Raw genomic sequence first — 11,949 nt, forward strand, 5'->3', positions numbered from 1 at the left:
GGCCCGCGGGCACCGTCGTCAAATTCTCGGAGCCCCAGCTAGGCGGAGTGTCGAAGAGCTCGCGGCCGCGGGGAGCGGAGCGGACGTCGCTGCTATTCCCCCCCGACCCCCCGCTGCTCCCGCCCGGCGGGTGGGGTGTGCACCTGGAGCCGGGAGACCCCCAGCTGCCGTGGGACCCCAGGCGGCGTGCGCGCGCTGGCCCCCGCCCCGCTCCTGCCTGGTAACCAGAGGACAGAAAGTGCCCTTTGCAAAGGGAGAGAGGGCTGGTGGTCCGCCAAACCGCTCTCCGCTCCCGGGCTCCCCGGGAATCACCGGAACGGGCGGGGCGCTGCACCTCCGTCACAGATCGGGGGCCGGGGTCACCCGCGTAACCGGCCATCCCGGGCTCTGGGCTCCCATCCAGTGTGCAGACTGCTCTCCAGCCGCTGGGCCCTCCTTTCCATCGGGGTTCCCCTTACGCGTCGGATTCCGGGGCTCCAAGGGTTGGCTAGGGACCTTCCCTAGTACATCCACTCCTTACAGTGAACTGTGCGCGCGCTGGCTGGGCGTCCGTGCAGTAACGCAGTAACCGCCCCCTGCACTTCACACCCAGCTCCGTTTCACCGTCGTCCTGCGAGGTGGGTGCTGTTTCCCCTCCGGGTGTGAATGAGAACACCGAAGCACCGAGGGCAGGGAGCTGACCCTCACATGCACATGCGTCCCCACGCGGCGGCAGAGCGAGCTTCGGAACCTGCCCGGTTTGGTACCGGGCTGCTAGGCTTCTGCCCTGCAATGCTCCATGTCTCTCAGAGTGTGCTTTTGGGTCCACACTAGACTTCAAGCTTTACCACCGTGAAGCGCAAGAGAAGGAGGGGAGTGTGAGGCTCAGAATCACCCGGGGGTGTCCCAGCGGGCGCGGAGGGCATGGGGTGGAGGAAAGTGGCTCGAGGACCGCTCTTCGGTGGTCGTCTCCCCCGGCATCGAGTGTTTCAGCCTAGCCCCCAGCGTCACCCAATGCCGGCTAGGACGGAAAGGAGAAAAAGAGCCCCAAACTCCTAGAATCCCGAAGAAACCCAGAAGGAGAGGGCAGGGGGGCTGAGTTGTGGGGGCGGCCACCCTCGGTGACCTGTGTGTCCCTGTCCTCAGCATCTCGTGGCCGGAGGACGAAACCCCCCTCCGGATCCCAGCCCTGATGTCACAGACACTCACACTCACAAACACTCCTATGCACGTCGTTCACACACACACACTCAGACACAGTTATGTAAACTGACACGGAGTAAGTCACATACTCCCTCACACGCAGACACAGATCAAAGACACACACAGATGCACTTTCACACACACACACACGCCCACACACACAAGAATGCAAGCTGACACACGCTGTGGACACCGTGACCACAGACATACTCACGCCCATCGTGCACATTCACACAGCAAACCTCACCCGGCCACCCACGCGTTGGTTGTGAGTGCGCTTGGCAGATCAGGTCTGGAGAAGGCGGCGCCAGGCCACCGGATGAGGACCGTCCAGCCCGCCACCTCGTCCACCCCAGGGCTGTGTCCACTGGCTTCTTCCACGTTGCCCTTCCCTCCTCCCACCCTGAGCCTGGGAAGTGGAGCGGAGCAGCGGGAGACCCTCTGAAGGAGGTCTGGGTGGAGGAGGGCAGGCCTCCTGCTGGGCTGCCCTTGACTCATGGGGGGTGGGGAGGCCCGGGCTGAGCTTGCAGGGTGTGGTGTGTGGTGGGAAGGGGCGTTGGAGTTGCCAGAATGAGAAGCTGCCAGAAGTCCACAGCTCCACCTTGGATGGGCTGACTGAGCAGAGAGGTCTCTAACAGCCGTTCAGGCTGGGAATCTTATCCCCAAAACCCCCAACCAGGGAAGGATAATGACCCCAGGGGGCCAAGCCGCCAAGGATTTCCCAAGGGCAGACAGGCTTCCATGGTTCCTCTCCCCCAACCTCAGGGTGGGTACCCTTCTCCCTAGGGACCCAGTCCTGCAGACTTCCCTTTCTTTCCAGCATGCAAAGACCAGGGCCGGATCAGCAATGGAATGACACAGCTTGCGTTTCAAATTGGGGGCATCAGGTACCGGTTCCTCTGGAGCCAGAGGAAAACCCAGCATCCTCAGAAACAGCAAAAGTGACAAAAATTCATCCTGCCCGCATTACAACGAAGTACCACAACCGCACTAACAAATCCAGAAGGATACAGGACAGAAGACTGTGTTTGGGAGAGAATGACGTGAATCAATACAGATACAAGATAAGCCTCTAGCACAGGGCCTGGTGTGCACAGGAATTGCTCAGTGTTTGCTCGCACAGATGGGAAACATCCAAAAAGATGGATGGAGTGGGTTGCTTAGCGTCACCTAATCAGCGGCAGAGAGGAAAGAAAAACCAAAGTGTCCTGACTCTTTGTTCAGGGCTGAGGTATGCTAGGTCCTTTCTGAAATCCAGACAAGGGTATAAAGAAATTAGTTTAGTGAATGAATAAATTGGTTTCATCGCTTTTAGGAAATCAGAGGAAATAGAGATGTTAGGTTCCCGCCCTTCTACGGGCTGCGGCGAAAAGGATGGGATCCGCTTTATAAATTCCCAAGGCAGGAAACCAGATGGATTTCTGCTCCCACTCTTGAGAACCTTGCTCCACTCAAAGGGCTCTGTAAGTGGGACGCTTATTTGCTCCATGAGTCAACTCTTCATCCTCTCTCCTGACACTTCCAGGTACCCCCACTGTGATACAAGTCAGCTTCTCCCAGCTGCCCCCCGCCCCCCGCCCCCACATCCCAACCACCAACCTCCCTGGGGCCCTGGGGGGGTTCTTCCTATTCAAAACTCCACTCAGCATTGCAGGGGTTTAGCATATGTCACCCCAAAATATGCCACTTTGGCATACTGATTATTTTTAATTGAAGTTTTTAATGTTTATTTTTGAGAGAGAGAGAGGGAGACACAGAATCTGAAGCAGGCTCCAGGCTCTGAGCTGTCCGTGCAGGGCCCAATACAGGGCTCAACCTCACAAACTGTGAGATCATGACCTGAGCCAATATTGGATGCCTCACCGACTGAGCCCCCGGGGCGCCCCTGATTGTTTTGAATTAAGGGTATTTGAGAAACAGCGGTCAATGAATGGACACTCTGAACCTTTGTCCCACGGAAAGCAGATGAACCTCACATTTGGAAGGTACCCCTTTCTGTACCAGAAGGGGAGAAGGCACCCTTATCACCAGAGACTCCAAATTTAGGGCCAAGAAGGCCATATAAAGAAACCCTGTTACTTCTTCACGATTTTACTACCCCCACCCAACCCCCTTTGTCTTGTCAACCTTTCATACATTTATTATTTCTTCGTCTAAAGAGATCTTCCTGCTCTGGAGGCTTCTTTGAATCTCCTACCTTTGCGGGGCTCCCACACTTTAGTAATTACATTTGTTTTTCTCCTGTTAATCTTTTTATCATGGGGTGGGGGTGGGGGTTCCCAGCCAAGAATCTAGAAGGGTAGAGGGGAGTTTATTTTTCTTGCCCTACAGCATTTTTAGGTGTGATCAGATAAGATTCCCAGTAGAGACAAGAATAGGAATGTTATGTTACAGTCAGAAAACATAAGATGAAACTAACAAGAAAAAAAAACAGCTAAATGTTTGTTTTAATTCTTTTAGGAAAAACAGAAGGGCTCTGGAAAATAATCCTCGTGGAAGGGGAGAGTGTTTCCACAGTTACTCACATAATCCCATGGCTTTTGTTCCCCCGATCTTTCTAGTCTCCAGGCACACAGATCAGGGAGCCTAATTACAGGAGCGTCTGGCCCGGGTCCCCCTGTCAATTTCACATATTTCTATTAATCTCTGAGACTCTCACCGCCAGTTAATTCAAAAAGTGGCTCATCTGTAGTTAAAAAGCAAAGTTAATTAGAATCTGGAGTTTCTTTTTTCCTTTGGCCAATTCCCCAAGCTTAAACCAAAAGTCTGCCTTAATTGACACTTTCTGAGTTTGTGACCTGGGGAGGGGGGGTGAGGGCAGGGAGGAGCAGAGGGGAAAAAATGGTGCTCATGTTTGCAGTCCTGGCTCACGGGTATCCCAAAAGCACTGGTGGTTGCAGAGACTCTCCTGCAAAACAGGAGTCAGAGGCGTTAGACCTGGGTCTGGAGGAGTTTCCGAACCACTCCAGAGCGGTCTCCTCATCTGTAAAAGTGGGTGCGGGGACACAGTGCCCACCTCGCCAGCCAGCGGAGGCAGGGGGGCAGCATGTGGAGGGGGGCTGCTGGCCAGGACCTCGCGGCGGAGGATCCATGAGATGCTGCCTCCCGCACCGCCACCGTTTCCTGGAGTCTGAGGTTTCCAGTTCCAGAACGTGATCCTCGTGGGATGACACCGTGTCTTAGACCTCTTTGTATCTTTTATAGAAGAAAAGTTATTCCTTGTTTGTGGAAAAGATCAGTCGTGCATCCGTGTTGGGAGAAATTCGGGTAAGGGGATAAAGCGAACAACAGGGCAGTTCATTGTGTGAGTCACACATCGAGGCCCATGAAAGACATAGCCCGGGGACTCGCACAACTGACCTTCTAGCCGCTCCGTGTGAAGCTGCTAAATGTGTCTGAGAAGCCACTGAGGGCATGGAAATCAAAGGAAAGGCTAGGAAACTTTTTTAAGTTGGGCCCCCATTTGAAGAAGGTAGAAGGATGAATCTGACAGCATCAAAACAAACCTAATCGCAGATGCACCGTAAAGACGGCTCCGTTCAGACGGGGGACGGGGGGCTTGTCGGGGTCACTGGGTTAGATCCACTGTGGGCGGGTCTCCGTGTGCTAAATGTCAGCACCTGCGATACAAAGCTACTGACAGTGTGAGGGCGCCTGGGTGGCCCAGTCAGTTGAGCATCCGGCTCTTGATTTCAGCTCAGGTTGTGATCCCAGGGTCCCGGGATGGAGCCCCGCCTCCGGCTCTGAGCTGGGCGTGGGGTCTGCTAAGGACTCTCCCTCTTCCTCTGCCCCTCCCCACTGCTCACTCTCTCTCGCTCCACCTAAAATAAAATTTTAAAAAAGAAGAGGAAAAGAAGGGGTGCTAGGGTGGCTCAGTCTGTTAAGTCTCTGACTCTTGGTTTCAGCTCAGATCATGATCTCAGGGCTTCGTGGGTTCAAGCCCCTGATCAGACTCTGTGCTGACAGTGTGGAGCCTGCTTGGGATTCTCTCTCTCTCTGCTCCTCCCTCGCTTGCGCTGTCTCTGTCTCTCCCAAAACATAAATAAACTTAAAAAAAATCTTAGGGGCGCCTGGGTGGCTCAGTCAGTTAAGCGTCTGACTTTGGCTCAGGTCATGATCTCATGGTTCCTGGGTTCAAGCCCCAGGTCAAGCCCTGTGCTGACAGCTCAGAGCCTGGAGTCTGCTTCAGATTCTGGGTCTCCCTCTCTCTTGGCCACTCCTCTGTTCATACTCTCTCTGTCTCTGTCTTTCTCTCTCTCTGCCTCTCTCTCAAAATAAATAAACATTTAAAAAAATCATAAAAAAGCTAATAAAAATATGGCCAGCAGCAGCTAACAGTTTCTGGCTCATACCCAATGGCAATCATTGTGCTAAATACGTTACATTTATTCTGGAAGATTGAAGGAAGCAAATTCTTGAACACTCCTCCCAGTGAGAGGCAGCCTCTCTGTCCCCTGCCCTGAAATGTGGGGGAGCCTGTGCCTTTTTTAACCAAGAGAGCATATAGCATGGGTGCTGCTAAGCGACTTGAGAGGTTGGTGAACCGGCATGTGCTCTTGGAGCGCTGAGCATCAAGGAGGAAGTATGGCTGCCCCAAGTCGCCATGCCCCCACGAAGGCCAAGCCACAGAAAGTTCCAGGGGTGGGGACTCAGGTTGACAGTCCCATCTGAGCCCACGCTTTGAGTCATCCCCAACCAAGCCACTGGACACGAGTGAAGAAACCTCCAGAGGCTTCCAGCTCCCAAGCTGTCCAAGTTATCGGCAGCCGTTGGAGAGTCTTCCCAGCTGACCCTGGGCATCCTGAGCGCAGCCGTCCTTCTGAGCGCTGCCTGAGTTTCTGACCCATGGACTAGGCGAGCGTAACAAAAGTTGTGGCTGTGGACCCCTACGTTTGGTGTGATTTCTTGTTGATAAGGGAACTTCAACTAGCTCAAGTACCCAGAGCAACCCGGGAGACGGTTACCATCCTCTCCAGGAACAAACTAAGGTCCAAGACCTCCCCAAAGCTACACAGTAAGTGACAGAACCATGGATCAGACCCGCCTTTAACCACCACCGAAAACTCCTCACAATAAATCATCCGACTCATTGGAGTATGAGGCTGAGTTTTTGAGTGCGTGATATACGCCCGATGTGACAAGCCCTGATTCTGCCCCTCATGGGGCCGTCTGGGAAAACAAGTCGTCTCTAGTGACTTCCGTTCGATGGTGTGACCCAGGGCCTCGCCAGGAAGTGTCAGACCCACGGCGATGGGTCCTGCAGACTGTTCTGGACAACGTGAACAAAAGGAAATCCAAAACCTGGTTCATCAATTTGATAGAAGTGCAAATAGAGGGGTGCCTGGGTGGCTCAGTTGGGTGAGCATATGACTTCAGTTCAGGTCATGATCTCACGGTTGGTGGGTTCGAGCCCCGCATCGGGCACTGTGCTGACAGCTTGGAGCCTGGAGTCTGCTTCTGATTCTGTACCTCCCTCTCTCTCTGCCCCTCCCCCTTTCATGCTCTGTCTCTCTCTGGCTCAAAACTAAATAAAACATTTAAAAAAATAATAAACATTAAAAAAAAGAAATGCAAATAAAACTCACAAACACCTGCAGAAATCACCTGTAAAAAATGATTCTATGGGAAGTGGGGAAATTAGGCGGCACCAAGTGCAATGAACAGAATTCCATGCTCAACTCCCGGGTTACAAACACAGAGCGGGGAGAGATGGGAGAGGCTTACATGGAGCTTGGAACCCAGACAACTCACTGTGGACCCAAGGCTCATTCAGAGACAGTCCTGGGGGCCCTTCCTGAACAAGCTGGCTGGGTGCCAGCTATCACCAAAGGGCCATTCTCTAGGGATGCTTGGGTGGCTCAGTAGGTTAAGTGGCCGACTTTGGCTCAGGTCACAATCTTGCAGTCTGTGAGTTCGAACCCTGCGTCAGGCTCCGAGCTGACAGCTCAGAGCCTGGAGCCTGCTTCGGATTCTGTGTCTCCTTCTGTCTCTGCCCTTCCCCTGCTCATGCTCTGTCTCTCTGTCTCTCAAAAATAAATAGACATTAAAATAAATAAATACATAAATAAATAAATAACAAAGGGCCACTCTCCATATAAAACCATACCCACTTACTTGCCCCTCCTGGTAGTCACACCTCTTTGCAGCCCTGCCCCCCCATACCCTCCCATATTATAGCAGTGTTGGTCTATGTGACCAAAAGAATATGGCAGAGTGATAGCAGGTCACCTTCAAGGTTAGGTTCACAGAAACTGTGGGGCTTCAGTCTTGTGCTCTTTGTCTCTCTCGCGTCTATGAGATAAGCCGGCCGCCATGTTGTAAGGACACTCAAGCTGCCGCGTGAAGAAGCCCGCGCAGGGGTGGGGGTGGAGATATCTGGCCATCAGCAGGAGAGTCACGGAGGCCTGCCAACAGACCAGCTTCAGACACCTTCAGCCCCAGCTGGTTCCATATTCTGACCCCATGGAAACTTTGACTTGATAATTAGCATTTGTAGTTTAAGCCACTAGGTTTGGGGGTGATGTGTCACACAGCAACAGGTGGCTCCTATACCATCCGTGGCGATCGTGCTCCTTGCTGGGTGGCCCAGCACCTGCTCCAGGCTTAGGACAACACAGGCTCCTTCCACACCCGCGACTGAGTGTATGATTGGTACAAACAGCCCTCTGCTGTAACTGGATGAGTCAGACATGTTTCTGAAGAAGAAGCAAGGGGCTGAGTGAAAGAAACCAGCCACGAAAGGCCACATCCTGTATGATTTCATTGACATGAAATGTCCAGAACAGGCCAGCCCATAGACACAAAATAGATTCGTGGTCGCCGAGGGCCGGAGAGAGTGGGGAGGAATGGGAGTGACTGCCGATGGGAGTGAGGAGGTTTCTTCCTGGAGTGACGAAGCTGTTCTAGAATCAATGATAGTGAGTCGCGTCACTCTGGGAATATATGAAGACCACTGAACTGTGCACATGAAGTGAAATACAGAGATTGTTTTATGGAGAGAGGAGGAGGAGGAAGGAGCTCAGGCAAGGTCTCGGGTCTTGAGTAGGGAGTGGCACCCAAGGAGGCTGGCCACCAGCAAGGCTGGGGGAACCCACATTGGAGGGGTCTCCCCATGCCAGGGACAGAGACCAGGGTGCTAAGGTCCAAGGGTAGCTGTCCGATGCCAAGGTGTTGTGGTGTGGGATGCTCAGGGTCAGCCTGTCAGCCCACGCCCCTGCCCCCAACTTGGCAAGAGGAGGTTTGTCTGCTGCTCTTACAGGGAGCCTGGTCTGAAGATGCCCGCAGCCGGACATGCCGAGCCCAGACAGGGCCCCACACTCCCATCCTCCAGAGATGACGCCACCCACCCGTGATGTGCACCCAGGCCACGGAGACCCTTCTACCTGCCCGAGCCAAGCCCTGTCACACAGAAAGGGGGCCACAGAACCACAGGCTGCAACTGTCCCAAAGGTCAACTGGCCCCATAAAGGAGCCGAACCTACAGGACAGAGTCACCAAATGATCCAGGGAGGTCAATCCTTGCTGAAAGCCTCCCCAGAAGGAGCCATGAATTTAAGACAAAAGAAAGGATTTAAAGACCACAGAATAAACTTGTACATGGTCCCTAGGAGGTGGTCCAGACTGAAAACAGAAGCAGCCTCAAAGCAGACTTAGAGCACGTTGTTGGGCAAGCCCGTCTCAGAGACCTCAGGGGTCACCGGCATATTCTGACCTTCTCTGGCCTTTGACATTGGTTCTGAAGTCAGCATCCCATAATGCAGAGAAGCCAGCAGCTGGACCCAAACAGTCCTTTAGAGCACCCCAATGAATGTAGGATGGACTTGAGGGACACCCAGGAGTCCTGTGACCTTATCCTGTACGAGGGATATCCATGACCTATCAGCAGATTTTCAAAAGGACTTAAAATCTGAGAAAGATTAGGAAGCCCCAGGTGGTGGGATCTTCTAGGATAGGTAGAAGACGGATTTTTTTTTTCTTCCTTTGGCAAATCTGGGCCTTACAAACATTTCATAACTGGCTTATAGCAATTCTATACAATTAAAAAGTATATAGGGTTGCCCGGATGGCTCAGTCGGTTAAGCTTCCAACTTCAGATCACGTCATAATCTTACGGTTCATGGGTTTGAGCCCCGTGTCGGGCTCTGTGCTGACAGCTCAGAGCCTGGAGCCTGCTTCGGGTTCTGTGTCTCCTCTCTCTCTCTGCCCCTCCCCTGCTCCTGCTCTGTCTCTCTCTCTCTCTCAAAAATGAATAAACATTAAATAGTTTTAAAAAATATATATATAGTACACATGCATACACACATTTCTAAAACATAGCACATATTTAAAGAAAAAAATCCATATGCAAGGTCGCAGCCTATAATACTCAGAAGATCTAGACTTGCCTAATATCAAGACCCCCAAATAATTAATAGCTTTTAATTATCTTTTTTCTCTTTTTTACTTCTTTATTTAAATCGAAGTCAGTTAACATAGTATAAAGGTTCCAGGGTTGGAATCCAGTGACTCATCACTTACTTACAACACCCACTGCCCATCCCAAGTGCCCTCCTTTTAGCCCATCCCCCACCACCTCCCTCCAGCAAACCCTCAGTTCGTTCTCTGTATTTAAGAGTCTCTAATGGTTTGTCTCCCTCTCTGTTTTTATCTTACTTTTCCTTCCTCTCCCCTATGCTCCTCTGTTTTGTTTCTTAAATTCCACATATGAATGAAATCCTACTGTACTGATCTTTCTCTGACTTATTTCACTTAGAGCACAAGACTCTCTAGTTCCATCCACAATGTTGCAAATGGCAAGATTTCATTCTTTTTGATCACCATGTAATATTCCAATTAATAGATTTTAAAACTGGGGCGCCTGGGTGGCTCAGTCAATTAAACATCCAACTTCTGCTCAGGTCATGGTCTCCCAGTTTGTGAGTTCAAGCCCCACACTGGGCTGGCTGCTGTCAGCACAGAGCTTGCTTCAGATCCTCTGTCCCCCTCTCTCTCCACCCCTCCCCTGCTCGTGCTCCCCCCTCTCAAAAATAAATAAACATTAAAAATATATATTTGGGGTACCTGGGTAGCTCAGAGGGTTAAGCGTCTGACTTCAGTTCAGATCATGATCTCCTGGCTGGTGAATTTGAGCCCTGAGTCAAGCTCAGTGCTGACAGCTCAGAGCCTGGAGCCTGCTTCGGATTCTTTGCCTCCCTCTCTCTCTGTCCCTCTCCCACCCATGCTCTGTCTCTCTCTCTCAAAAATAAACAAACATTAAAATAAATAAGTAAATAAATCTTTAAAACTGCAAATTCTACTTCCCTTTTCTGTCCTGGTCCCTAACCTAGTCTCTCTCTCTCTCTCACACACACACACACACACACATGCACACGCACACGCACACGCACACACACACACATACACGCAAGCACAGACGGTGGCCATGGAAATGAGCCCCCTCTCTAGGGTCTCAAGCCCGGTGGCAGCTTGCCCCATTCCCCTGGCGTCTGCTCTGTCGCTGGCCGCCTGCCCGGCCGCTCGATACCCCTGTTCCCCAGCCGGCCACGGGCTTACATGTCCGCCGCCTCCTCTCTTCACGAGCCCCCCAGTCTGCAGTGTTGGGGATGACACACAGGCCCCCAACACCTCGTCTGGTCAGTGTCTCCTTGGCAAGTGCCCCTCCCACAGCAGGGCTCCGGGCCACTTCTGCCCGTGGGAGCGGCTGGGCTAAGTCCAGACTCCGCCCAGAACAACAGCCTCACACCGTTTATCAGCAGCGCCCGCTCTGGGCACCTGCCACCCGCCGGCAACTGCCGGCGCTTCTGTCTGTTCTCTCCTTGCGTCGCCCCGCCGAGCCCCGAAGCAGCCCACGTGATTTGTAAAGGGGGAAAGCGGGGCTCAAGCAGGCTACAGCTGCCCCTAACGAACGGGGAGAGATGGATCTGGATCTGGTTGACTCAAGAGGCCTCAGACCGCGGTGACCGGCCACCTCTCCTGGGTTGGCGCAAACGAACTGGATTTGGGGCATGGGCTGAAAAGTCACCGTCCCGCTGCCCCGACTGTGTCGCGCCCAGCCTGAGGACTGTCACGTGGACTTCCTGCAGGGCTTCAAGAGTTGGGTGGGGAAGCGACTGAGCTGTCAGAGGCCAGGCCCTGGGGACTGAGGCACAGAATGGGACCACCAGGTAGACGGGGGCGGGGCTAGGTACAGAAGTTGCATTCCCTTGGCTTCTCTCCCCGGAGAGGACCAGGGCCCAGGATGCCACCTCCATCGGAGACAAAGGACCAGCGAGAATAGGGAAGGCTGCCTGGGGCCCAGCTAAGTCCTGGGGGCGGAGGGAAGGGTGACGATGGTCTGGGAACCCCTTTGCTGAGCCGCTGGCTCCCAGAGGCCCGGCCCCTCCTCCTGCCTGGGCTCCAGATCCTCCGGCCCCAACCAAGGGCTCCCTCCCAAATGCAGCCGCATTTGGAGACAACACAGTACCGGGTTCAGGTCCTGCTGCTTCCTAGCTGGGGAACACCTAGGTGAGTTACTAAGCCTTTCCGTGACTCCGTCTCCCCATCTACAGAGCAGCGATCACAATAGTACTTATAAGAATAAGTACTTATAAGAATAAATTCGTAGGGGTGCCTGGGCAGCTCAGTCGGTTAAGCGTCCACTCCAGATCTCCGCTCAGATCATGACTTCACGATCTGTGGGATGGAGCCCTGCATGACAGAAGCCCGCTTGGGATTCTCTCTGCCCCTCCCCTGCTCACTCACTCTTCTTAAAATACATCTTTTTTTTTT

At 53.0% G+C, this 11,949-nt stretch overlaps 1 protein-coding gene and 1 long non-coding RNA gene across 2 annotated transcripts in view; one reads left to right on the forward strand and one right to left on the reverse strand.

Moving 5' to 3' along the window:
• The window catches only part of PIK3CD (phosphatidylinositol-4,5-bisphosphate 3-kinase catalytic subunit delta), a 48,589-nt gene that overhangs the window by 31,242 nt on the left and 5,398 nt on the right, over positions 1 to 11,949 (reverse strand). The gene's annotated exons all lie outside the window — the stretch shown is intronic.
• Positions 247 to 2,257, forward strand: LOC115298449. The gene is made up of 3 exons (XR_003911752.1): positions 247 to 617; positions 1,126 to 1,632; positions 2,003 to 2,257. It is a non-coding gene; the product is annotated as an uncharacterized LOC115298449 (long non-coding RNA).

Source organism: Suricata suricatta, chromosome 8, assembly GCF_006229205.1.
Source record: "Suricata suricatta isolate VVHF042 chromosome 8, meerkat_22Aug2017_6uvM2_HiC, whole genome shotgun sequence".
In the NCBI taxonomy this organism is placed as follows: Eukaryota; Metazoa; Chordata; class Mammalia; order Carnivora; family Herpestidae; genus Suricata; species Suricata suricatta.